At 39.4% G+C, this 24,476-nt stretch overlaps 1 protein-coding gene across 3 annotated transcripts in view; it reads right to left on the bottom strand.

Annotated features, from left to right (window-relative positions):
* Positions 1 to 4,651: 4,651 nt before the first annotated feature.
* The window catches only part of LOC140204245 (non-POU domain-containing octamer-binding protein-like), a 99,691-nt gene continuing 79,866 nt past the window's right edge, over positions 4,652 to 24,476 (bottom strand). The window contains exons 12-15 of one of the 3 annotated variants that reach the window (XR_011887565.1): positions 8,168 to 8,361; positions 7,178 to 7,332; positions 6,544 to 6,659; positions 4,652 to 5,869 (exon numbers count right to left, since the gene is read on the bottom strand). The gene's annotated coding sequence lies outside the window, so the exon portion shown is untranslated. The remainder of the gene's footprint in view (positions 5,870 to 6,543; positions 6,660 to 7,177; positions 7,333 to 8,167; positions 8,362 to 24,476) is intronic. The other 2 variants (XR_011887566.1, XR_011887567.1) reach the window with 2 other exon arrangements.

Genomic DNA, 24,476 nt, shown 5'->3' with positions numbered 1-24,476 from the left:
GAAGAAGGCCAAATTTGAAGAAATGAGAAAGGATCTAAAAAGCGTGGATTGGGACAGGTTGTTCTCTGGCAAAGATGTGATTGGTAGGTGGGAAGCCTTCAAAGGGGAAATTTTGAGAGTGCAGAGTTTGTATGTTCCTGTCAGGATTAAAGGCAAATTGAATAGGAATAAGGAACCTTGGTTCTCGAGGGATATTGCAACTCTGATAAAGAAGAAGAGGGAGTTGTATGAAATGTATAGGAAACAGGGAGTAAATCAGGTGCTTGAGGAGTATAAGAAGTGCAAGAAAATACTTAAGAAAGTAATCAGGAGGGCAAAAAGAAGACATGAGGTTGCCTTGGCAGTCAAAGTGAAGGATAATCCAAAGAGCTTTTACAAGTATATTAAGAGCAAAAGGATTGTAAGGGATAAAATTGGTCCTCTTGAAGATCAGAGTGGTCGGCTTTGTGCGGAACCAAAGGAAATGGGGGAGATCTCAAATAGGTTTTTTGAGTCTGTATTTACTACGGAAGCTGGCATGAAATCTATGGAATTGAGGGAATCAAGTAGTGAGACCATGGCAACTGTACAGATTGAAAAGGAGGAGGTGCTTGCTGTCTTGAGGAAAATTAAAGTGGATAAATCCCCGGGACCTGACAGGGTGTTCCCTCGGACCTTGAAGGAGACTAGTGTTGAAATTGCGGGGGCCCTGGCAGAAATATTTAAAATGTCGCTGTCTACGGGTGAAGTGCCGGAGGATTGGAGAGTGGCTCATGTTGTTCCGTTGTTTAAAAAAGGATCGAAAAGTAATCCAGGAAATTATAGGCCGGTGAATTTAACGTCAGTAGTCGGTAAATTATTGGAGGGAGTACTAAGAGACAGAATCTACAAGCATTTGGATAGACAGGGGCTTATTAGGGAGTCAACATGGCTTTGTGCGTGGTAGGTCATGTTTGACCAATCTGTTGGAGTTTTTCGAGGAGGTTACCAGGAAAGTGGATGAAGGGAAGGCAGTGGATATTGTCTACATGGACTTCAGTAAGGCCTTTGACAAGGTCCCGCATGGGAGGTTAGTTAGGAAAATTCAGTCGCTAGGTATACATGGAGAGGTGGTAAATTGGATTAGACATTGGCTCGATGGAAGAAGCCAGAGAGTGGTGGTAGAGAATTGCTTCTCTGAGTGGAGGCCTGTGACTAGTGGTGTGCCACAGGGATCAGTGCTGGGTCCATTGTTATTTGTCATCTATATCAATGATCTGGATGATAATGTGGTAAATTGGATCAGCAAGTTTGCTGATGATACAAAGATTGGAGGTGTAGTAGACAGTGAGGAAGGTTTTCAGAGCCTGCAGAGGGACTTGGACCAGCTGGAAAAATGGGCTGAAAAATGGCAGATGGAGTTTAATACTGACAAGTGTGAGGTATTGCACGTTGGAAGGACAAACCAACGTAGAACATACAGGGTTAATGGTAAGGCACTGAGGAGTGCAGTGGAACAGAGGGATCTGGGAATACAAATACAAAATTCCCTAAAAGTGTCGTCACAGGTAGATAGGGTCATAAAGAGAGCTTTTGGTACATTGGCCTTTATTAATCGAAGTATTGAGTATAAGCGCTGGAATGTTATGATGAGGTTGTATAAGGCATTGGTGAGGCCGAATCTGGAGTATTGTGTTCAGTTTTGGTCACCAAATTACAGGAAGGATATAAATAAGGTTGAAAGAGTGCAGAGAAGGTTTACAAGGATGTTGCCGGGACTTGAGAAACTCAGTTACAGAGAAAGGTTGAATAGGTTAGGACTTTATTCCCTGGAGTGTAGAAGAATGAGGGGAGATTTGATAGAGGTATATAGAATTATGATGGGTATAGATAGAGTGAATGCAAGCAGGCTTTTTCCACTGAGGCAAGGGGAGAAAAAAACCAGAGGACATGGGTTAAGGGTGAGGGGGGAAAAGTTTAAAGGGAACATTGGGGGGGCTTCTTCACACAGAGAGTGGTGGGAGTATGGAATGAGCTGCCAGACGAGGTGGTAAATGCAGGTTCTTTTTTAACATTTAAGAATAAGTTAGACAGATACATGGATGGGAGGTGTATGGAGGGATATGGTCCGTGTGCAGGTCAGTGGGACTAGGCAGAAAATGGTTCGGCACAGCCAAGAAGGGCCAAAGGGCCTGTTTCTGTGCTGTAGTTTCTATGGGTCTCTTCTCTCCCCCCTCTTGAATAGCTCTCAGAACTATGGTGACAGAGTTAGGTTGCTCATCCTTCCTACAGCCCCCACTCTCATCCATACAGGGAGCTAGAATCTCAGACCTTTTGGACAAACTCAAGGGCTGAGGCTCCTCCAGCACAGTCTCTCAGATCCCACTACCCGCCTCACTTGTTGTCACACCCTCTTGTCCCTGACCATAGACCAAATTTGAGGCAACTAATCTAATGGATGTGATTACCTCCTGAAACAGAGAATCCAGGTAACTCTTCCCCTGCCGTCATCCCTGACTCGTGTCTCCTTCCAGTTAATTTTGACCTGCTCCTTTCTCATGCCTCGATAATTCCCTTTACTCCACTGTAATAATTCTGTCTTAAACTTCTCCCTCTCAGATTGCTGGGTGGTCTATCAGATTATAATCACTGCATCCTAAGGGTTCCTCTACCTTAACTTCCCTTATTAAATGTGTTTCATTACACAACACCAAAACAACCTTTTTCCTAGTGGGCTCAACTGCAAGCTGTTCTAAAAAGCCATCTCATGGGCGTTATACAAATTCTCTCTTGGGGTACAGCACCAATCTGATTTTCCCAATCTACCTGCATACTGAAATCCCTCATGACTACAGTAACATTGTCCTTTTGACATGCATTTTCTATCTCCTGTGTAATCTGTGCCCACATCACTTTTTACCAAGTCACTCCACCCCGTCTGCATACCTACCTGTCTTTTTGATACAATGTGTATCCTTGGATGTTAAGCTCCAACTGTGATCTTCTTTCAGCCACAACTCAGTGATGTCCACAGCAAAATACCTGTCGTTCTCTGTGCTACAAGATCATTTACCTGCATACATTCAAATATCACAAATCAGTCCTGTATTTGTCACCCGTTTAGGTTTTGTCCCCATTTAAAATGCATTATTGCCCTATCATCCTCCTGTCAGAGGCTGCAGCGGGACATTGATAAGATGCAAAACTGGATACGACCCTGGTCAGACCCCACAGAGTACTGTGCTCAGTTCTGGTTGCCTCACTACAGGATGTGGAAACCATAGAAGGGGTGCAGAGATTTACAAAGAAGTTGCCTGGATTAGGGAGCATGCCTTATGAGGATAGGTTGAGTGAACTCAGCCTTTTTTCTTTGGAGCGATGGAGGGTGAGAGGTGACCTGATAGAGGTGTATAAGATGATGAGAGGCATTGATCATGTGGATAGTCAGAGGCTTTTTCCCAGGGCTGAAATGGCTAGCATGAGAGGCCACAGTTTTAAGGTGTTTGTAAGCAGGTACAGAGGAGATGTCAGCGGTAAGTTGTTTTTTTGTTGTTGTGTGTTTTTTTTTTAAAACACAGATTGCTGAGTGTATGGAACGGACTACCGGCAACAGTGGTGGAGGCAGATATGATAGGGCCTTTTAAGACTCTTGGACAGGTACATGGAGCTCAGAAAAGTAGAGGGCTATGGGTAACTCTAGGTAATTTCTAAGATAAGGACATGTTCGCCACAGCTTTGTGGGCCAAAGAGCCTGTATTGTGCTATAAGTTTTCTATGTTTCCTGAGAGTCTCACTGCACACTGCATCTAATTGTTATACCCATTGTCCCAATCTCAGCCCTATCACTGGTCACCATATCCCTCCAGCTCCAGCAAATCTGCTAAGGATATTGGCACCCCTCAGGTTAAGGTGGAATGTTATTACTCAAAAACTTATCAACCTGTTTAAAATATACCCAATAACTTGGCTTCCAGACATCTGTAGCAATGAATTACAGATTCGCCACCCTCTGGCTGAAGATATTTCTCATCTCTGCTCCAAAGACATACTCTTTTATTCTGAGGCAGTGCCATCTGGTCCTAGACTCTCCCACAACAGGAAACATCTTCACATCCACTCTATATCCAATATCTAATATTGAAAAATATTTCAATATTAAGGCAGAGTGATTTACTTGAAAGGGCTTACATTGAGTTAAATGAGAATGTAGAACCAAAGTTCATTCTTATGAGACTCTTGAGATTGTAGTTCTAACAATTTGCAAAATGCCATTTTGCTGGCAATGACCGTGTTTATACAAATGTCACGAATAGTTTGTTATGGCAACAAATATTCCAGAGCATTATCGCTATTTTAACTTGAAAAGAATTTTGACCCCTTGTCAATAGAAATATTCCAGTGCATTGTTGAAGACTCCAGCTCCCTCAGTCACCCTTTGCCTTCCTTCTGCACTACCACTTGTCCCTGGCCATGTCTGCTGGAGTAGTCTTTTACCTGCTGCAGCTTTAACCCATTTTCAGTTCCAGCCTTGCTGTTTAGTTGCAATCCCTGTCCTAATGTTGTTGTATCTTTTTCATAATACATTTTTGCACCAATACAAATTTCCACCACCATGCAAACCATTTTTGTTTGCTACATACAAAATAGTTAACCTATTTAAATCAAATACATCAAGAAACTGCCATCTCACAGGTTACATTCAAATACTGATTTTTTTTTTAATTTTGTAGTTTGTTGCACAGGACAATTACATAAATACAAATAATCATTTAAGAATTACATTCATTTCTTTATGTATTATCACAAATTTTATTCAAAATCCTCATTCCTCAACTGTCACAAGGTGCTATTGAGAATACTGAACTTTTTTTGAATTGAGTGATCTTTATTGTCATTATACATAGGTAAAATGAAACTGTTTGGCTTCCTCTCAGGCAATTAAATAAAGCAGTAGATAAAAACAAGGCAGTAATAGAAAAAGTATTAAATAGATAAGTAGCAGCAGCACCAGAATATCACAGTAATGCACAAAGTGCCGTTAGTGCAAATATTTGAGTCCTTGTGTGTGCTCACAGTTTCAGTCATTGTTCTGTGGGAGTGGTGTGATGGAGGCCACAGCTCTGGGATAGAAGCTGTTCCTCAGTTTATCTGTTCTGGCTTTTAGTGTCCTGAACCTTTTGCAGGACGGCAGCAGGTCAAACAGGGAGTGGCCAGGCTGTGTGGTGTCTCAGGTTATGCTGATTGCTTGCCTCCTGAGTCTGCTGGAATAGATGGTGTCCAGTCCTGGGAGCTCCATCCTGACAATTCACTAGGCCGCCTTCACCACGCAATGCAGGTCTTGTTGCTCAGCAGCTGTGCAGCTGGCATAGCACACTGGAGCGCTGTAGGTCAGGATGGTTTCAGTTGTGCTTCTGTAGAAGTTAAGCAACAGCTTTTGTGGGAGTTTGGCCTGTTTCAGCTTTCTGAGGAAGAGTTTTTGTTGTACCTTTTTTTTTAACAAGCAGCGAGGTGTTGGTGGTCCACGTCAGCTGCTTTGACAACTCCAAGGAACTTCAGGTTTTCCACTTTCCACTACCTATATATATTTGAATTATGTTGCATGCACTAACTGAACACCCATTAATACCTATTATTTTATTTTATATATTCCTGGCATTGAATATATTATGTCCCTATGGGCAACAGATTGATAAACACATTTTTATTACTTTTTCAATGTATGTATGTCCGTCCACAATTGCCCTTTCCAAATTGCTACAATTCCTGTGGTGATGCAAGGTATAGAATTCAAGGATCTTGACCCAATAATGATGAATAGTAGAGCGATTTGGAGTGAAATTTTCAGATGTAAAAGTTCTTGCAGTTGCTGCCCTCACTCTTCCAGATGGTGCAGGTCACAGGCTGGCAGGAGCTGGAGAAGAAAATAATTGGAATTTTGCAGTGTTGTATCTTGCATTTATGCAAGTAGCCTAACAAAGGTAGAGGAGGTGGGTTGAGGTGGGAGGTGTTCGCGAGGGCATGCGCACGTGCACATGTCTGTTGGTTAGGGTGTGGCATGGCATGGAGGTGAGGGCAGGGCAGTGGGAGATGGGGGGGGGAGGGGAAGAGACTTTGATCCTACTAAAACCAGGCAAGCAGTCCCATTTGTCCAATTCCCCTACCCCCATAATCTTTTCCTTGTACTCTGGGAACGTCTCTCCAACATGCCTATCAACTCTTCTTCAATTACCATCACTAAGAAATAACTTACAGCAGCCAATTAACCTAGTAACACATCTTTGAATCTTGGACAGAAACCAGAGAACCCAGAGGAACCCCATGTGGTCAGAGAGAGAACATATATTCCAGATATCACTAGATGTCAAGATCAAACCTGGTTCCTGGAGCCAAAGGCAGTAGCAGTAAGAGCTGCACTATCATGCTACCCTAGTTATCTACAGTACCTCATGTTTTAGTTGCTGAATGGCTCACCTAACACGGTGAGAGTTGAACTCAGATGCATCTTTCATGACCCTGGCCTCTGTGCTGCCACTGTCCCACTTACTGACTCAATTTGTTTCACAACTTTCTACTGATTTTACTTACCTCTTGACTTCTGTATTACTAAATCTATAAAGTAGATGGCATTGTTTTTATTTATTCTTGAGATTTCCCAGGTCCACCTCCGATCTGGAGTTGCAGCAAGGACACCAGCATCAGACCTTAGAAGTTTAAAAATATGAAATGTAATCTTTTGTTTTATTTGGTCACTTCACTTACATCATCAGGATCTAAAATTCATAGCCTCCTCGCACACCAATAGTGGAGGCTGGATAGATTGGGGCATTTCTCTCTTCTGGAACACAGGAGACTGAGTTGCGTAAAATGATGACGGCATAGATAAGGTGGATGGCCTTTTTCCAGGGAGCAAATGCTCTAAAAGCAGCAGCATAGAGATTTAAAATGAGCTGAAAAGTCCCAGGTAGCAACTTTTACTTCCCATGGTGGTGGGTATGTGGAATGAGCAGCTAGAGGAAGTGGTAACCACAGATTCAAATGCAATGTTTTAAAAACCACTGGACAAGTGTGTGGGTTAGAAAAGTTCAGATATAGGCCAAAAGCAACCAAATGGGACTACATTTAATAGATACCTTAACATGGACTAGCTGGGCCAGTTTCAATGCTGCATAAGACTCATTACCGTTAGTCTTCCAAAATCCCATCAATATCATACACCTACCCCAGCCTATTTCAACTCTCGACTTCTTGAAGTTCACTTGTTTTATCTGCAACTCTAATGCTCAAGATCTGTACACCACAGTCTTCCAAGCATTTTCTTCACCAGTTTGGAGTTTGGGTTCCTGCCAGTTAGTGTCTCAGTGGCAGTTTTTGGGTCTATATCAAAGAGAAGCATTACCCTTAAAATTCTGACAGTGATTTTCCTTTTAGAAACTATGAAACAGATACACATTTCTCTGCCTGACAGTAGGATTCCATCAGTGATAAGTAAAATATCATTCCACAGGCTAGACACAAGCACTCATTACAAGTCCACCAACTCATAGAGCTGTACGAGTTACCCTTGCAAGTGGAACAAGTGCCAGACCTATCCCTATAACACATCCCTCAATACCATTCAGGGCCCCAAATAGTCCTTTTAGGTGAGACAACACTTCACCTGCATGTCTGTTGCAGTCACCTACAGTATTCGGAGCACCTGGAATGGTCTCGTGTATATAGTGAAACCCGATGTAGATTGAGAGACCACTTCGCCAAGCACCTTTGCTCCATCTGCCACAAAATGTGGATTTTCCCAGTGGCCACCCATTTCAATTCTACTTCCCATTCTGACATGTCAGTCCATGGCCTCCTCTACTGCCACAATGAGGCCACTCAGGCTGGAGGAGCAACACCTTATATTCCGTCCGGTTAGCCTTCAACCAGATGGCATGAACATTGATTTCTCAAACTACCAGGATTCCACACCTGTCTTCTCCTTCACCATTCCCCATTTGTTTCCCTCCCCCACCTTTTTTCTTACCTGTCCATCACCTTCCTCTGGTGCTCCTCGCCCTTCCCTTTCTTCCAAGGACTTCTGTCCTCTCCGTTCAGATTCCACCTGCTCCAGCCCTTTATCTCTTTTACCATTCAACTTTCCAGCTCTTTACTTCACCCCCTCCCTGTTTAAACTATCACCTGCCACCTTGGACTTCCTCCTCCCCTCCCCCACCTTCTTAGCCTGACTCCTTGCCCCTTCCTTTCCAGTTGTGATGAAGGGTCTTGGCCTGAAACATCGACTGTTTACTCTTTTCCAAGAATGCTGCCCGGCCTGCTGAGTTCCTCCAGCATTTTGTGCATGTTGCTTTAGATTTCCAGAATCTGCAGATTTTCTCCTTTGTCATACAGCTATTTCTCTGGGGCTTCCTGCAATGCAAAAATAGAACATAGTACTGTACAGCACAGGAACAGGCTCTTCGGCCCACAATGTTGTGCCGAACCAGATAAATTAGTAATCAAATTGCCAACTAAACTAATCCCCTCTACCTACACAACCTTCACATTCATGTGCCTATCTAAAGGCCTTTTAAGCCTCAACCACCACTCCAAGCAACACCTTCCAGGCACCCACCACTGTGTTTAAAAAAAACTTAACCCTACTTTAAATACATGCCCTCTTATTTTAGAAATTTCAATGCTGGGAAGAAGGTACGGGCCGTCTACTCTTTCTATGCCCCTCTTAATCTTATAAACCTCTATTCGAAATACTCACAGCCTCCAATGCTCCAGAGAAAACAACACAAGTTTGTCCAACCTCTTGTTACAGCATATCCTCTAACCCAGGCATCATCCTGATAAACCTCTCCACCCTCTCCAAAACCTAACATCCTTCCTAATATGTGACCAGAACTGCACGTTATACTCCAGATACAGCCTAAGAGTTTTATAAAGCTTCAATATAACTTCCTGACTTTTGAACTCAATGCCTTGACTAATAAAGCAAACATTTCATTTGCTGTCTTAACCACCTTATAACACTGTGTAGCCACTTTCAGGAGGCTATAAACCTGGAGCCCGAAGATCCCTCTGCTCATCAACACTGCTAAAACGCCCTAGCATAAGATACCCCAGCTTTCACCTCCCTAAACTCCACGTCCTTCTCCTTCATAAACACTGATGTAAAGTACTCATTATGGACCTCACCCACAACCTATGCATCCAGGAAAATGTTCCCTCCTTTATCCTTAAATGGTCCTACTCCCTCCCTAGTTATCCTGTTGTTCCTGATTGCTTGGGATAGAATTGCTTGGGACTCTCTTTAACCCTACTTGCCAAGGACATTTCATGGTCGCTCCTGGCTTTCCTAATTCCCTGCTTGAGTTCTTTTCTGGCTTCTCCATAATCAAGGGTTCTGTTTAATTCTTGACTAAATTAATCACCTCCCTCGACTTGTCCTTCCTTCTGAATGGAAAATACCTGTCCTATACCCTGAACAGTTGGTTTTTAAACCCCTTCCTCATTGAAGAGAACTTGCCCAAAAACAGCTGTTCTCAAATAATTCACTAGTTCCTGCCTAATGCTCTTGTAATTTGCTCTGCTCCAATTTAATCCTCATCTCTAGCTAACCTTCAGCTTAAGGAGCTGTGGTATTGTGTTTGTTTGCCAAAACTACTGATGAGACCAGAAACCAGGAGATAGAACAAAGCTGGTATACAAAATAAACCTTTATTCAGTAAAACCACACAGCTACAAAAACCTCAACTGAGCATCCCAAGCAAGACTACTTAAACGGTTTACCCAAGAGCATTCGAGACATTGTTAGGAACAACAAAAGTCAGCTTGAGATTGGCTGTCAACCACATGCGCCTGAAAGCACAACAGGTTAGTCAAGCAGATCAAACTACACCCTCATCTCCTCCATGGAGTGTTCAATTTACCCCGACCAAATCATAGTCATACTTTATTGAACCCGAGGGAAATTGGGTTTCGTTACAGTTGCACCAACCAAGAATAGAGTACAGATATAGCAATATAAAACTATAATTAAATAATATGTAAATTATGCCAGGAAATAAGTCCAGGACCAGCCTATTGGCTCAGGGTGTCTGACCCTTCAAGGGACCACCAGTACCACCAGAGCCACAAGCAACATCATGAAAAGATTGCCACCACAAAGGACTGACTGCCAGCACAAGCTGGTTGTTCCAATCCAAGTTAACCCTCACCTCAAATCCTAAAGATAATCTTCAAGAAGGGTATCACAGTGAGCCAAAACATGTCACAGTTCCCTAACTGCTCATTCACTGAAAGGTCAGTCATCTATACAGGCTTACTACCCTACACCAGATCCAGTACAGTCCCTCCTCTTGTTGGACTTTCAGCATATTAATTTAAGAAACCCTCGAGTGCACCTAACAAATTCTACCCCATCCAAACTTCTTGCACTAAGATGGTCTCAGTTTATATTAGGGAAGTTGAAGTCCACTTTGACAACCCAATTGATTTTACACTTAATTCTACCCATATAGACTCAGCCCTCCATTATGTCCCCTCTGAGTGCAGCTGTGATATTGTCTCTGATTAGTAGTGCAACACCCCCCACCCACTTTTACCCCCATCTTTTCTAAAACATTGAAACCCTGAGACATTAAGCACCTATTCCTTTCCCTCTCTCAATCATGGCCACGTCGTAGTTCTATGTACTGATCTATGCTCTAAGTTCATCACCTTTGCTCATAATACTCCTAGCATTAAAATATTACTTTGCTCTTGTCTCTTCTTACTGGCCCTGACAGCTACCTTTCTCTTTCATCTCTCTACTTTCTGACGGTGCACTGGATCTTATCCCCCTGCCAAACTAGTTTAAACTTTTCTGAGTAGCACTAGCTAGCCTCCCGACCAGCATAATGTTTTCACTCCAATAAAGTGAATCCCAATGCAAGCTCCAGTAACATCATATGCCTGAGCATGCTGCAGCCTGCAGGAATCCAAACTGTCATTAGGTTTTACTCTAAGAGATATTCCCTTGGTTCAATCTATCCTTCCTGACCTTCTCTGTTCCAAAAAGCATTCCCAAGACCTATACATAAAACATTAACTGCTGAGTGCTTCCAACATCCTACTTGATTTTCTTTATATTATGAGGCAATAAGCAATGTACTCGTTTTGTACATCCTACATTAATTTCAACTCCCTGTCCATCTAATCCACCACACCTCAAATTTGTTCAGAATGTTGCATGTGGCACATTGATGACACCTAACATTTTATTGTGATTTTGACCAGGACTTTGAAACCACACACCTGAGTAAGTCAAAGGTGGAAATTCCATAGTTTAAATGGGGCTCCAGACTCTAAAGCATAGCTGACTGCAGATAACCCTTTGGGTTCTTTGTGCTTTGTATTACAAATAGGGAAGATGATAAACTTCCATTAAAAGGATGGGAAAAGAAAGAAGTTATCAAAAAGACCAATACAGCAAAATGCTAGTGCCTGCTCCTGATTGTGCTGACAATAGATCAACAAGTAGAGCACAAGTAATGATGGCTGTAGTAATACCCACTTGTCTTGTCTCAAATTAGCTGCTCACTCTGCTTTCTTAAGCCTGATGTTGCACATCAATACTCATAACTCTTCTTGAAGACACAACCATCCCCTCTAAAAATGCACACTTTTGCATATTCAGTTCTGTCCAGCCACCAAAAATCATTATGCAATGCCTTTCTCTCACACACACTTAAATACCATCTGATTATTCTGCCCTCCGACAGAAACAAGAGCATGGACCAGAGAGCAGAAGCTGCCACTGAACAACTGCTACTTACACTTGCATAGCTAGACATTGAAAGTAACCTGAAAATCAGTGCCATCTACACACATTTCAGGCTAGTCATTATGTAGTTGCAGTCATCAAAAATCAATAGTACAGTGTAATAAAGATAATCGCAATTAATCTTACCATGATAGTCCTAGTTTATGCCTTTATACACCAAAGGTGCAGCAAATGAACACTGAAGAATCCTCAAAAGTTACTCATTCTGAGGATGAACAAGTCACGAGCCTTACATGGACTACACACCAGTGCAGAAAAGTACAATGAAATTGCTAACAAATTTGGTTGGCGCAGGTCACTCACACATCACAAGCAAACAATTGCACATGAAGACGGTGTTAGGAGCACTGCTATGAGAATTAGCTACACTATATCTCATCAATCATCAATGAACAGGATACTTCTAAAAGTGTGACTTACTTATAAACCACACAATGCATACTTGGTGAGACTAGGGGAAACCAACTCAAACACAAGTTAGCATGCTGTTACAGCACTTTAGGAAGTTGCTCTGAAAGTAGCAGAAGCATTGATTAATTTCTTATTGCTTAAGTGGCTCCACTAGATGAGAAGACAACTAACAGAACCCAACTATTTCACTTCTAAGAACAGGTTGAGGCTATAACAAGGAAGGAAAGAAGGTTGGTTATTCATTATATTAGAAAGGGTGAGGTATAATGAGACCTGTGCATCCTTGTGCACCAATCAATGAAAGCAAGCATGCACAAGTAACAGTTTGGCCTTCATAGCAAGTGGATTCAAGTACTGGACCAGGAATGCCTTGATAAAGTTATGCAAATTCTTGATGAAATCACAAGTTAAATGCTGTGTACAGTTTTGGTCTCCTTATCCAAGGATGGATATTCTTGCAGTGCATGACTGACTGATTCTGGTTAGTGCCACTAAGAGAGATTGGGTCACAGGTTATTCCCATTGATTACAAAAATGCAGGAAAAAAACACCAGTCCAAATGTAGCAGGAAAGCGGTGAGCCAAGACTGAAACAGTGGCAAGGAGAAATTGGGGGTGGGTCAGGTATCTACGTATATCAATCACTTCTCATCCACCGGTCTATTTTCTCTAAGCACAAATACGATCCAAACCCAATAGTAGATAAAGATGCAGCAGTTTCTAAGATTCAAAACTCACATGTCAACTAAGATAATCTCAACAGAATAGGAAGAAAAGCAATCAATTTCTAGTGATGTCACAAAAGTTCACTAAATAGCATTAGCAAGCAGAGATTTAGTTTAAAGCAAAGATTTTTATTAACCACTTGATTGACAATTTAGTAGTTTAGCAACCAATGCATCTTAAGAGTTGTCCTGGCAGCCAACCAGCTTCCTAATATAGTAAGATCAGAGGTAGACTGCCAGAAGAAAAAAGCATTAATGTAGTTGCTTGAGGTTGTTGCGAGCGTCATTTAATCTCTTAGCAATTTCAAATTTGCACTCTTATCATTGTACAGCTAATTCTTAGAGTTGATAAACACCGCTAACTGATAACTAAGACTGTCCCACAGAAGTGGCAGGAATGCCATAGGCACAAACAGAAGTGCTTGTTCATTCTAATAGCTGTCATCAGAAATAAGATGAAACTCCTGCTGCCGTGTGGTAATAAATGGAAAGTCAGTGAAAAGATGGTGTTAATAAGGTACAAGGAAGGAAACTGAAGCTATACTCGAATAGAGGGTGGTGAACATAGCTACCTCATAAACGTTTAGAGTGTACAGATTAGGTGCGAAGGATGTCAGGTTTTGAATGATTTACTGGAATGAGTTGTGTAAACAGGCTTCACAAGGTTTTGATAGGTAATTTAAACCAGGTAATGCTCACCTGTTGTTTTAATGTGGTATGCAGCTTTTGCCAGTGATAGGCTTGGCTTCCAGTCAGGCAGTGAACATTGAAGGACTCCACAACCAACAAAATTGATCCAATTGAGGGGGTAAGGTCTCCCTAGGTCCTTAACAACACTAAAAGGATTGCATACAGTGGCACGCAGAAGTTTGGGCACCCCAGTCAAAATTTCTGTTACTGTGAATAGTTAAAGTTGAAGGCATCCATTAGTCTTGTCAGACCATGGATCTGCACCTGGAAAGTCTTCACTCTCCAGGGCGCAGGCCTGGGCAAGGTTGTATGGAAGACCAGCAGTTGCCCATGCTGGAAGTCTCCCCTCTCCACGACACCGATGTTGTCCAAGGGAAGGGCATTAGGACCCATACAGCTTGGCACCAGCGTTGTTACAGAGCACTGTGTGATTAAGTGCCTCGCTCAAAGACACAACATGATGCCTCAGCTGGGGCTCAATCTCACCACCTTCAGATCGCTAGTCGAATGCCTTAACTTGGCCACGTGCCCACACAACTGTGAATAGCTGAGTAAAAGATCTAATTAGTCAGGGTATCAAGGGATATGGGGAAAAAGCAGGAAATTGGAACTAGATGGGTGAATAGTTTAGCTCATGGGGGAGCTGCGGAGCAGACTCGATGGGCCGAATGGCCTACTTCTGCTCCTTTGTCTTGTGATCTTGTGGTAGAGGGAAGAATGAATTCAATTAAATACCAGCAAATTCTGGAAGCAAACATCACACCATCTGTAAAAAAGCCAAAGATGAAAAGAGGATGCCTTCTACAACAGGATAATGAACTTAAACACACCTCAAAATCCACAATGGACTACCTCAAGAGGCACAAGCTGAAGGTTTCACCATGGCCCTCATAATCCTCTGACCTAAACATCATCAAGAATCTGTGGATAGACCTCAAAAGAGCAGTGCATGCAAGACAGCCCCAAACAAGAATTGAAGGAGTCTTCGCTGGCTACAAAAAGCATTTACAAGCTGTGATACTTGCCAAAGGGGGAGTTACTAAGTACTGCCATGCAGGGTGCCCAAACTTTTGCTTCAGGCCCTTTCCCTTTTTTGTTATTTTGAAACTGTAAAAGATGGAAATAAAAAAAAATTCTTGCTTAAAATATTAAAGAAATATGTCATCTTTACCTTTATGCCTTTTGGAAATCAGTTCATCTTTTACTCACTTAGCTATTCACAGTAACAGAAATTTTGACTGGGGTGCCCAAACTTTTGCATGCAAGATCCTCCCAGAGCTGCTCTCACCTTGTTTCAGTGATTCCTTAGCAAAGCTTGCAAAACAGGTAAAGATCAAAAAGATCACATCTTATTTGAGATGCATACTCCTTATAGAAGTCGTCAACTGCCCATCTCTTCTCAGTAAAAATCAGAGATTAGCAAACTGAAATAGCATAGGCAAAGTGCATCCACTTAATTTGGGGGCTGCTAATGTTAGTGATCATAGACATACAAGGGGATTAATAAATCCAGGGGATTCAGAATAACCTTTGATACCCAACATGGGTTGAAAATGCAGAAAATATCAATGTGGTATAGTTGAGATTAATACAATATATGGAACTTTGCAGATAGTGCCAACATTATGATTTAGGATCACCAAAACAATCAACAATTAAGAACAGCTGAGCCACTAGCCAAAAGAATCGAATTTCACAGAAGTAAAGGTTTCAAGATGTGATCAGAAGAACCACTGAACTAGCTTGAAGTTTTTAAACTCAGGTAAAATAAAGATTGTTCAGTGAAAATAATGTGCCCACGTCATGTAGCTGCAGTACCCAACTAGAAGTAAATAAGAAAAATTTGCAGGAATCAAGGACCACGTACTCCCAAGAGACATCTCAATTCTGTTTACCCTCAAAGCAACAAAACAAAAAAAAAAAAAAATCTGGACTAGTTCCAAATATCTATCAACTCTCAAAACTGCCTGCAATCACTTAGAATACTTGCTGCTACTCCAGATGACAGATTAGCAGTGATAAGACTGGTGAGGCCAGTGGTCAATCTTAAACCAGAAAGTATCAAGTTTTACTTATACAACCAATCAATGACATTCAGGCAAGCTTCTCTTCCATTAAAACTGGCATATTCAGTACTGAAAATATAAATTGGTGTTCAGCACATCGAGTAGATAGTAACATTTGTGTTGAAATTGACAAACACAGATGCTCAGTGATTATCCTCTTTCCACCATAATACTACTGGGCCAGACTCCAAAATCCGCTCAGCTCATTATAGTTGCCCAATGTAGTTCCAAGGTTATCAATATCCTGGCAAGGATAGACTGCAGACAGCCCAGGTAACAAAGGTTTATGAAGAGCCGAGATTCCCTTTGCACACCAGGGCTCTTTGAGAAAACATAAGCGATCCAGGATATACACACCAACTAAAAGACAATTGCTTATAAACTTTGAAGAATCATCAGTTGTCAACTTGCAGTTTCCATTGACTTTTAACACCTGTATTATGTAGAGATTACATAATAGTCAATATCTGTTACTGCTAGCCAATTCTGTATAAAAATCACATTTCTCTTTTCAGGGTTCAGAAGTGCAGAGATAGGGGTCATGCAAGTCTCCTTGAGCACAAGTAAAATAAAGTGTGGTTGAATTGTAAGAGTATTCTGGGCACAGTTATTTTATTATCAGCAATGACACAAGAAACAACTTGAATTTCCAAATCTGCCAACATTGAACAATTTGATACCCAGTTATGCACATGGTCCTGATGGACTATAATTGAATTCTATTCATAGCCAATCTGTTGCCATTACGTGCATTGTTTCAACTACATCAGGCAGAACTACGTTATTTGTTCTAAAGCAAAAGCACATACTTACCAACATAACTACCTTGAATTAGAATTAAGTATACTGCTAATAATACTTCCTTTTTGGTATGGTCACAGGAATTCCAAAGGAATTGTTGCATTTTCCTTAAATGCACCATTTCTACTGTAAGTGTAATCATTTTTTCATCTACAATTCAGAGTCAATGTTTGAGAGTATAAACCTTTCCCCTATAATGATATTTCTAATTCAATTTCACAAATGTTCACATTCTTAAATTGGAAAATTAAACAAAGTGATTGCACAGCTCTACAAAACAATTTATGGAAATTCACATTCCACGTTTGTAACCTAGTACCATACTTGCTGTTGGTGGAAGCTGTCACATACAGTGCCTTGCAAAAGTTTTCAGCCCCCAGTTCTCATTGATAAGTATTACAACTAAGGATTCTGATCAACTTAACTGAAAATTTTTAAATTGTGAATCACATGCTTTTTTTTTTAAAAACAGTACAGCCAACAAGCAGGGAACATTGTAAAGCATGAAAAACTAAAAATTCAAAAACCAAAATGGCAGTTCAGAAGTATTCATCACCTTTTGCTCAGTACTTGGTTGAATCACCTCTCACAACTGTTACAGTCAGTAAGTCTTTTTGGGTAAGTATTAGTTTTGCACAATGTGATGGAACAGGATTTGCCCATTCCTCCTTGCAAAATTTGTTCAAGGTGTGCCAGGTTAGTTGAGGGGGGGGGGGGGGAGGGTGGCAATGAACAGAAATCTTGAGGTCTTGCCAGAAATGTTTGATAGGGTTAAGGTCAGAACTCTGGGGTACTCAAGGACATCAATTTTCTTCATTTGGAACCACTATGGTTGCTCTGGGTTTTGGGTTGTTGTCCTGCTTTAAGATGAATTTGCTTTCTGGTAGAGGTAGTTTTTTGTTAATCCAAGGTCTCTGTATTTATCTTCCCATCAATCCTGACCAGATTTCCAGTCCCTGCTGCTGAAAAGCATCCCCATACACTGATGCTACCTCCACCATACTTCACAGTAGGAATGGTGTTACTTGACTGATACCCAGTATTAGATTTATGCCAGACACCACATAGTGTTGAGGCCAAAAATGTCCACTTTTGGTGGCCAAAAGTGTCATCCAACCACAAGAGCTCCTTCCTTATGCCATTTTATGAGAGATGCTTTGAAAAGCCTTTACAAGCAAGGATATACTTTCAAGCCAGGGCTTCTTCCTTGCCACTCTTCCATGAATGCCCTTTTTGTACAAGGCCTTATTGGGTAGCCTGAAGCTCATCTTCAGTTGCAGCCACCAACTTCTGCAGGACACTCAGTAAATATTGGTGTGACAGTAGCCTCTCTTGCAACTGCCATTCTTCCATGGCCTAAAGCAGTGTGGCTGTAGCTTCGCATTTTTCCCCCACTTTTTCCATGATGGACTGCACTGTGCTTTGAGGTATTTTCAGTGCCTTTGAAATGGTCTTGTACCCGTCCCTAGGTTTTTGCTTCTTTATCATCAATTTTCTACATCAATTTGAGCGAGTTGATAAGGTAATATACAGTATACCCAAGGAAAGTTTTTGGTTTTGAATTTTTAGTACATTGTTGGCAGGCTTTGGAATTCTTCTTTGGAATTGACATGATGTAGTAAGTTTTTAGAGGTAATCTACAAAATCACACTTAAATATATTTTAAATTTAGGAAATAAGACAGTAAAATGTGAAAATAGTTGTGGGGGCCAAATAATTTAAGGTACTATACATTGTAGCGTTATTGGTACAGATTATGCTAACAGTTTGGCATATGTGCTGGTATATTATAGGTCACACACACGTTAGAACAGGTCTCAGACTTTCTGGTCAAGCTCTGCTATCAATGTCCTGGGTGTAGTCTGTCAATGGACTACTCATTAAGTCTATTGGAGAAGCAAGAACTTCCAAAGATTCTCCAGTACTTACAATGGCAAATGCATTCTTAGTTAGAACTCGTCTCCATTCATCTGAACAGGGATCATAGGGCTGTGGAGATGAAAGGGAAGAATAAGGAATATCATATTTTCGATGTACATGTTTGATAAATAGCAAAAGTGGGACAGGGCTTTATGGTCAGTTGAATATTTTCATTTGAGTTTTACAGTCAGGCTTGAGTTTTATATTCATCCATCTTCACCATCAGAACCTACACAGCCTACTGCAACTAAGCACCTTACCATTTGGCTCAGGGATAATCTGTGGCAGTGTGATAGGCTATGCAAATCCAGAATAGTTAAATTTGGTGAAAAGGCTGCAAGTGCAGACAACCCCACTCAAGAAATATGACTACTTTTGAAAGAATTTAAAATTACTATCTCCCTACTTTAAAAAAACCTCAATCAATACATATTGCAACATAATAAATATAATGGAAACAAGAATTATAGTAAGTATGGTATTCTTCCTGTATCAACAAGTCTGCAATTACATGGTTACAGATAATACACTATCATGAATTTTTCAAGGACAGTAATGTGCAATGTATTATTCTTTCACTAAACTAAGATGCATTCATTCACTCTCACAGTTAAATAACGCTAAATAACTATAGCAGAAATCAGATGACTCGTTATCACCTTCTGCTTCCTTTACACTGTAATTGTAAATCTTCAACTTTTGTGTAAAACAGACTATGCCTCCTTTGCCTTAACTTGCAGGGTAATCTTCAACTTATAAGCAAATAAAATTTACAGCATGGCATAGCAGTGTTCCTTGCTCCCTGTGATTTCATCCTCTTGATTATTCAGCACAGGCCAATCAATTAAGTGGTATTAATAGCAAATCCTGAAACCGGACACATATTCATTCCTACCTTAAACTATGAACTCTTAACAGTTTCCACCCAAGCCATCCAACATTAGTTACATCAGCTGAACAAAAAAAAAAATCAGTCAAGTTATCGTGAGACTCCCAAAATTCGTTTATTTGAATTTTAAATTCCATATGCCCTACATACTTCACATTTTCTAAAAAAATATGGTCGAGTTGAATGCACATACAAGAAATCAGCACCCAAAAAATGCTTTAAATAAACATAATTAAAAGTTCAAAAAATAATTAAATGCAGCTCAAAATTATGCTGCTCTACAGGTGTTATGTGATATACCACAGTAACCTGGTATAAATGATTTTTTTTATTACATGGTATTTTAACTAGTTCAACTTTATTTCTGTCACATAATACCAATCTCCATTTTATCCCGGCTTCCCAGGAGCATGAAATAATCAGAACCAAAGGTTTAGAATGCCTCTTGTGCACCGGATTGCCCAGAACGTTTGTCAGCTCATTATTTTCATAGTTATTGCGAGAATGGAAAATAAGGAAGTAGCTGAATTGGACACAGTAATGTGCCATGATGAGCAAGATAAATCAACTATTAATCTATTTTTATGTAATGACAAATATGGGCCAAGATTTTCAGAAAAATTGTTTCGGTTCTATCATCGATCTTTTACAAATAGACATCAATTAATTTAACACCTTAATCAAAAGGGAGAATATCATAAATGTCTGGTGCTAATCATTACCTAATCCTTTAATTTTATTTTTAAAGGCAGGATACAGTAAAACAGATTAGCACAATATGCGGCTGCAATTGTAATTAATTGGATTTTTACCACAATTCAGTGTCTGGCAGGGACAATAGAGAAAGCATAAAGGATACTGTAAATATTGATCAACACATTAAGGGATCTTTGATATCCAACTGAGACACTTTGTTTTAACATCTACTCCAAAAGTCAGAATCTCAAATACTAAAGCATATGCTTAATATTGCTCTAAAAATGAATTACTTTCTACTACTTACAACACCAAAAAAATATGGCCCAATTCTGCTGCAGTAGCAGAATAGCAGCCATTGCTCAAGCACTAGTATAATACTTGCAGCTACTTCTCATTAATGATGACAGATGGACCAAGAGGAGGTTTAGCAATGCAGGCAGCACTTATCTGGACTGAAACTCAGCCACAGACAAACAATCATTATCAGTATGATGGTGATAAGCCATGAAGACTGGGAATGGATGTTTCAAAAGCTATTGAGATTAGATTGAACTTTGGTACATCAGCAAGATGATATGCAACAAATACAATCTGGAAATTATTGGAACTGCTCAGGATTGACAGGGTATTGAACATGGAATATTTTGACAGATTTAGACAAATTGTTTATTAGTGACTAATTTACTTATTCTTATTGATTAGAATGCCATTAGGCTACAAATCTAATTTTGCAAAACTGAGAGAGAAGGAATTCAAGGATTCCAAACATATGATCTCTGAAAGTATGAGTCCATGTTGGGGTGAGTGCATAAGAGAAACAAAGAGGAAAGTAGGGGAAAAAATTGAACAAGGAAATAATTTGTTTCCATAATACAATGCGAAGAAACTCAATTGGTTGAAGACTATTAGCAAAAAAATAGAATTCAACAACCAAATTCCATACTCTCCACTTAAAATACAAACAGTTCAAGCACAATAACCAAAAATGTTGTCCCCATATCAACTTGGCATATCTTCTGAAGTAAAAGCTCAAATTTGATTTCATATCAATTCAAGTGATTGAGCTGCTTTAGCTATCCTTCATCAAAACCAGTTCTGAGCACTCCTCTATGAAAATAAAAGACAATTCAAATATTTGATTCATTCTTGAATGGATAAATAAGGGTCTTATTTTAGCAGAAGAAAAATAAGCAATACATCGAAGAATGTGGGGGTGAAACAAAAAAAAGGAATGGAGGAAAATGATGAATAGAAGCCCCAAAGAAATCCAACCGTTCATGAGTGACTTTTAAAAAATATATTCTGGTGTAACAACAGTAGGTTCATTTCACTAAAATAACCTTGATTTCCCCAAAAATTATGTATCACAATCATTTCCATTAAGATCAAAGGACTTTTAACAATTGGTGGCTAATCTTAATGAAAAATACTTTTAACAGAATTAAAGCACTTTTTATTTCATCATTATCACTCGGATTCTAGTATTAATGTATAATGCATCTATGTAATGTAATTCTCATTTTATATACCTCAGTGTAACCATTTGTTTTAAAACATCAGAACAAAAGGAAAATGCTCTCTTGATCAGAAGTGCACATTGCAAAGATAAAAGGGCAAAATAAAGTTTCTATCTGAAGTGCAAAATACTCACCTTTGCTGTTTAAAGATGCAACATAAAATTTTTATACAAGAGAGCATGTCTACAGAGTAAAGTTTACAGGGAAGTACGTAAGCTGCACTTTTATGTAGGTCATTCATTTTAAATGCAAGTACAATCATTATTTTTTTTCTTATTCTTTGTGTAAATTTAAAACTACAAACCATGTTACAGAGGGAATGGGAGGGAACGAGTAGAAAATGCTTACATCACCACAGACCTTTTCTATGAGAATTCAATCCCATTTTCTTTGTTATTTCCTGAATATATTACAATTCAAATAACTGCCAACTCCTTTCTGTTTATATTGTTTTTAAGATTTGGTTGGCACATAACTGGATTAGTGATTCACAAATGTTTGAGCTCCACAATGGGAGAATTTCAGAAAATCTGAAATTTTAAAGTATCGTTTTGTTAACCACAAAACCAGTCAAGCGTTATTGTTGTTAATAACAATCTGGTTAGTCAATGTACTTAAGAGAAGAAAATTCGCTTTCCTCACCTTTGTCAAATTTGTATGCAACTTGAGACACAACAAATTCAATTGTCTTCATCTGCCTCTAGTTTAAAATGACTTAGCAAACCACTCGGTTTCAGGCCCAATTAAGAAAAAGAGGCAGCAGCCCATTAACAAGTCAAGTTCTTTCTTGCCCTGACTTGTCATGAAACCTGACAATCAGGTACATGAACACAGTAACGCACAAGTTCACTTTACTCTTCAAGCTGTCAAATCATGGATGGAATACAAGTATTTTTGCAATATTTTAATATATAATGAAATTCTTGCAAAAATTTTGCTACTTTTGTTGCCTGTCCAATGACTTAGTGTTGTGGTGAAGGCAAAAAAAATCCAAATAAGTTGCAAAAAAACGTTTAAAAGTTGTTTTAGTACTTGTTAAGAGATTAGAGCATTAAGCAAAATAAATTTTTGGAATATTGATGTTTCAGATGCAAAACATCCCATTATCCCTTCATTTTCTTTGCTTTTTCCATTTTGCTTCTCATTCAAGGCCTGAAATAACAAAAGTTAAATTGCAAAAACAAAAATATTCCTGGAACGTGGATTTACTTTGTTTTGTCATTACACAGCACTTCAGTATTAATAGCTTCCATGAATATGCACCACCTCAGTACTGAATTAGAAAGCATTCAAGCTGAGTAACTGGAGAAAAAATACAATGTTGTGTGGAATGCAGAAAAGTGAGTTTTGAGTCAAGACAGATTGAAGTCAATTAATTATTCAGTAGCAAAAGAAAAATCAGTTACAAAAACACTATTGAAATAATGGAGTATCAGAATATCTCAATGCTAAAAATGTAGTCATGTAATGAAAACTCACCTTGCTAAGAGTCTTGAAATGAATTTAATACATTTTGTACCTAGTCTTAATTACCAACCATTACAAATTCCATCTTCTGCCAGCTGCAGTAAGGAACGAGCTTCTCCTCTTCTAACTGTAAACCACATACAAATAACCAGAAAATAAACTAATAGAAATGAGAAAAACAAATGAAGGACTTAATGGCGCAAATGTACGCCAAAGATTAAAAGAAATAGCAAATATTAAAAATTTATTCACATTTCAAAGGTTTTATAAAAGTAACCATACATCACAGATAGCTTGCCAAAATAAATACACTCCAAAGAATGAGACAATAGATGGGCAAAAGCACCTTTTTTTTAAAGAAGGTTCTAAATGGAAGAGAACAGTTGGGGGAAGTATCAGGAAGAAAATATGAGTGACCAAACCATAGTGAATCAAATTCACAAAAGCTCAAACCCAAGATTGCACATTCATTACTCAACTCAGAATCAAATGACATACTGATAACAGCCCAGACCAATTAAAAAGAATGGTGAAATTAACTTAAACGTGTATGCTAATATTTTAGAAAGAATCCAGAATAAACATTGTTATGCACAGGTGAAAGCCAAGTGCAATAAGCAGGACAGAAAGCATTTAATATACAGTTCTACCCTGAAGTGGAAAGTGCAGTATGCAAGACAAAAATCTTCACAAGCAGGCCTCAATAACAAGACATACAGGTCACAGGATGTACTATAAGCAATATGTAACATAAAGACTAAAGTCAGTTAAAGCCAATTACACACAGTATACATGAAGACAAAATAACTCCAAAAGAACTAATGTACAGTGGAAGGAAAAAGGGATTCCGTCTATATCAGCCAGCACCTTCTACAAGTTTGAAACTCTGTCTCCATCCAAGATACATTTACAGTGAAATACAAATTGTTGGAACAGATTTAGAATGGTATACTTTTCGTCAAGTAATATTTAGAGAACACTCAGGACCCTAGTTTAAGACATCGAAAGACAATTGCAAACTGATGGTATTTACAATGAATTTTTAAAGATGAAAAGTTTGCATTGCAGAAATGAAATATGGAAGTTTTTGAATTCATTGCTGTGTTCAGTACAGTTAAACACTTTACTATTTGCTTAAGACTTCTATTTATTGTGAAACACACTGTCAACACAAACAGAAAATATCGCCATTTTCTTTAGACGCATATACTCTGGTTTACCTCTAGCCACTTCCACTGGCAGCCAGGAAATTCACTGATCAATATGTTCTGTACAAGATTATGCTTTTGTCTTTCACAACGTACTTTTCCATATCCTATGACAAGACATCGTCATAAGGCTGATAATGCTATTTTAAAAAATCGGAAAAATATTGTTGTAAAAGCATTATGATTCACTTTTTCTTTGAACAACAAAAGAGCAGAAAGATTTGTGCATTAACAATAACAACCTTACACATTCCGTGATTTAGTATTTTCCAATGAGCCAGCAGTTAGTCCCAAACTCAGGGTGGGTCTCATGTGCT

This window comes from Mobula birostris, chromosome 10 (assembly GCF_030028105.1).
Source record: "Mobula birostris isolate sMobBir1 chromosome 10, sMobBir1.hap1, whole genome shotgun sequence".
In the NCBI taxonomy this organism is placed as follows: Eukaryota; Metazoa; Chordata; class Chondrichthyes; order Myliobatiformes; family Myliobatidae; genus Mobula; species Mobula birostris.
The sequence above is the reverse complement of the archived record's forward strand: the minus strand, read 5'-3'. Positions and strand labels throughout refer to the sequence as shown.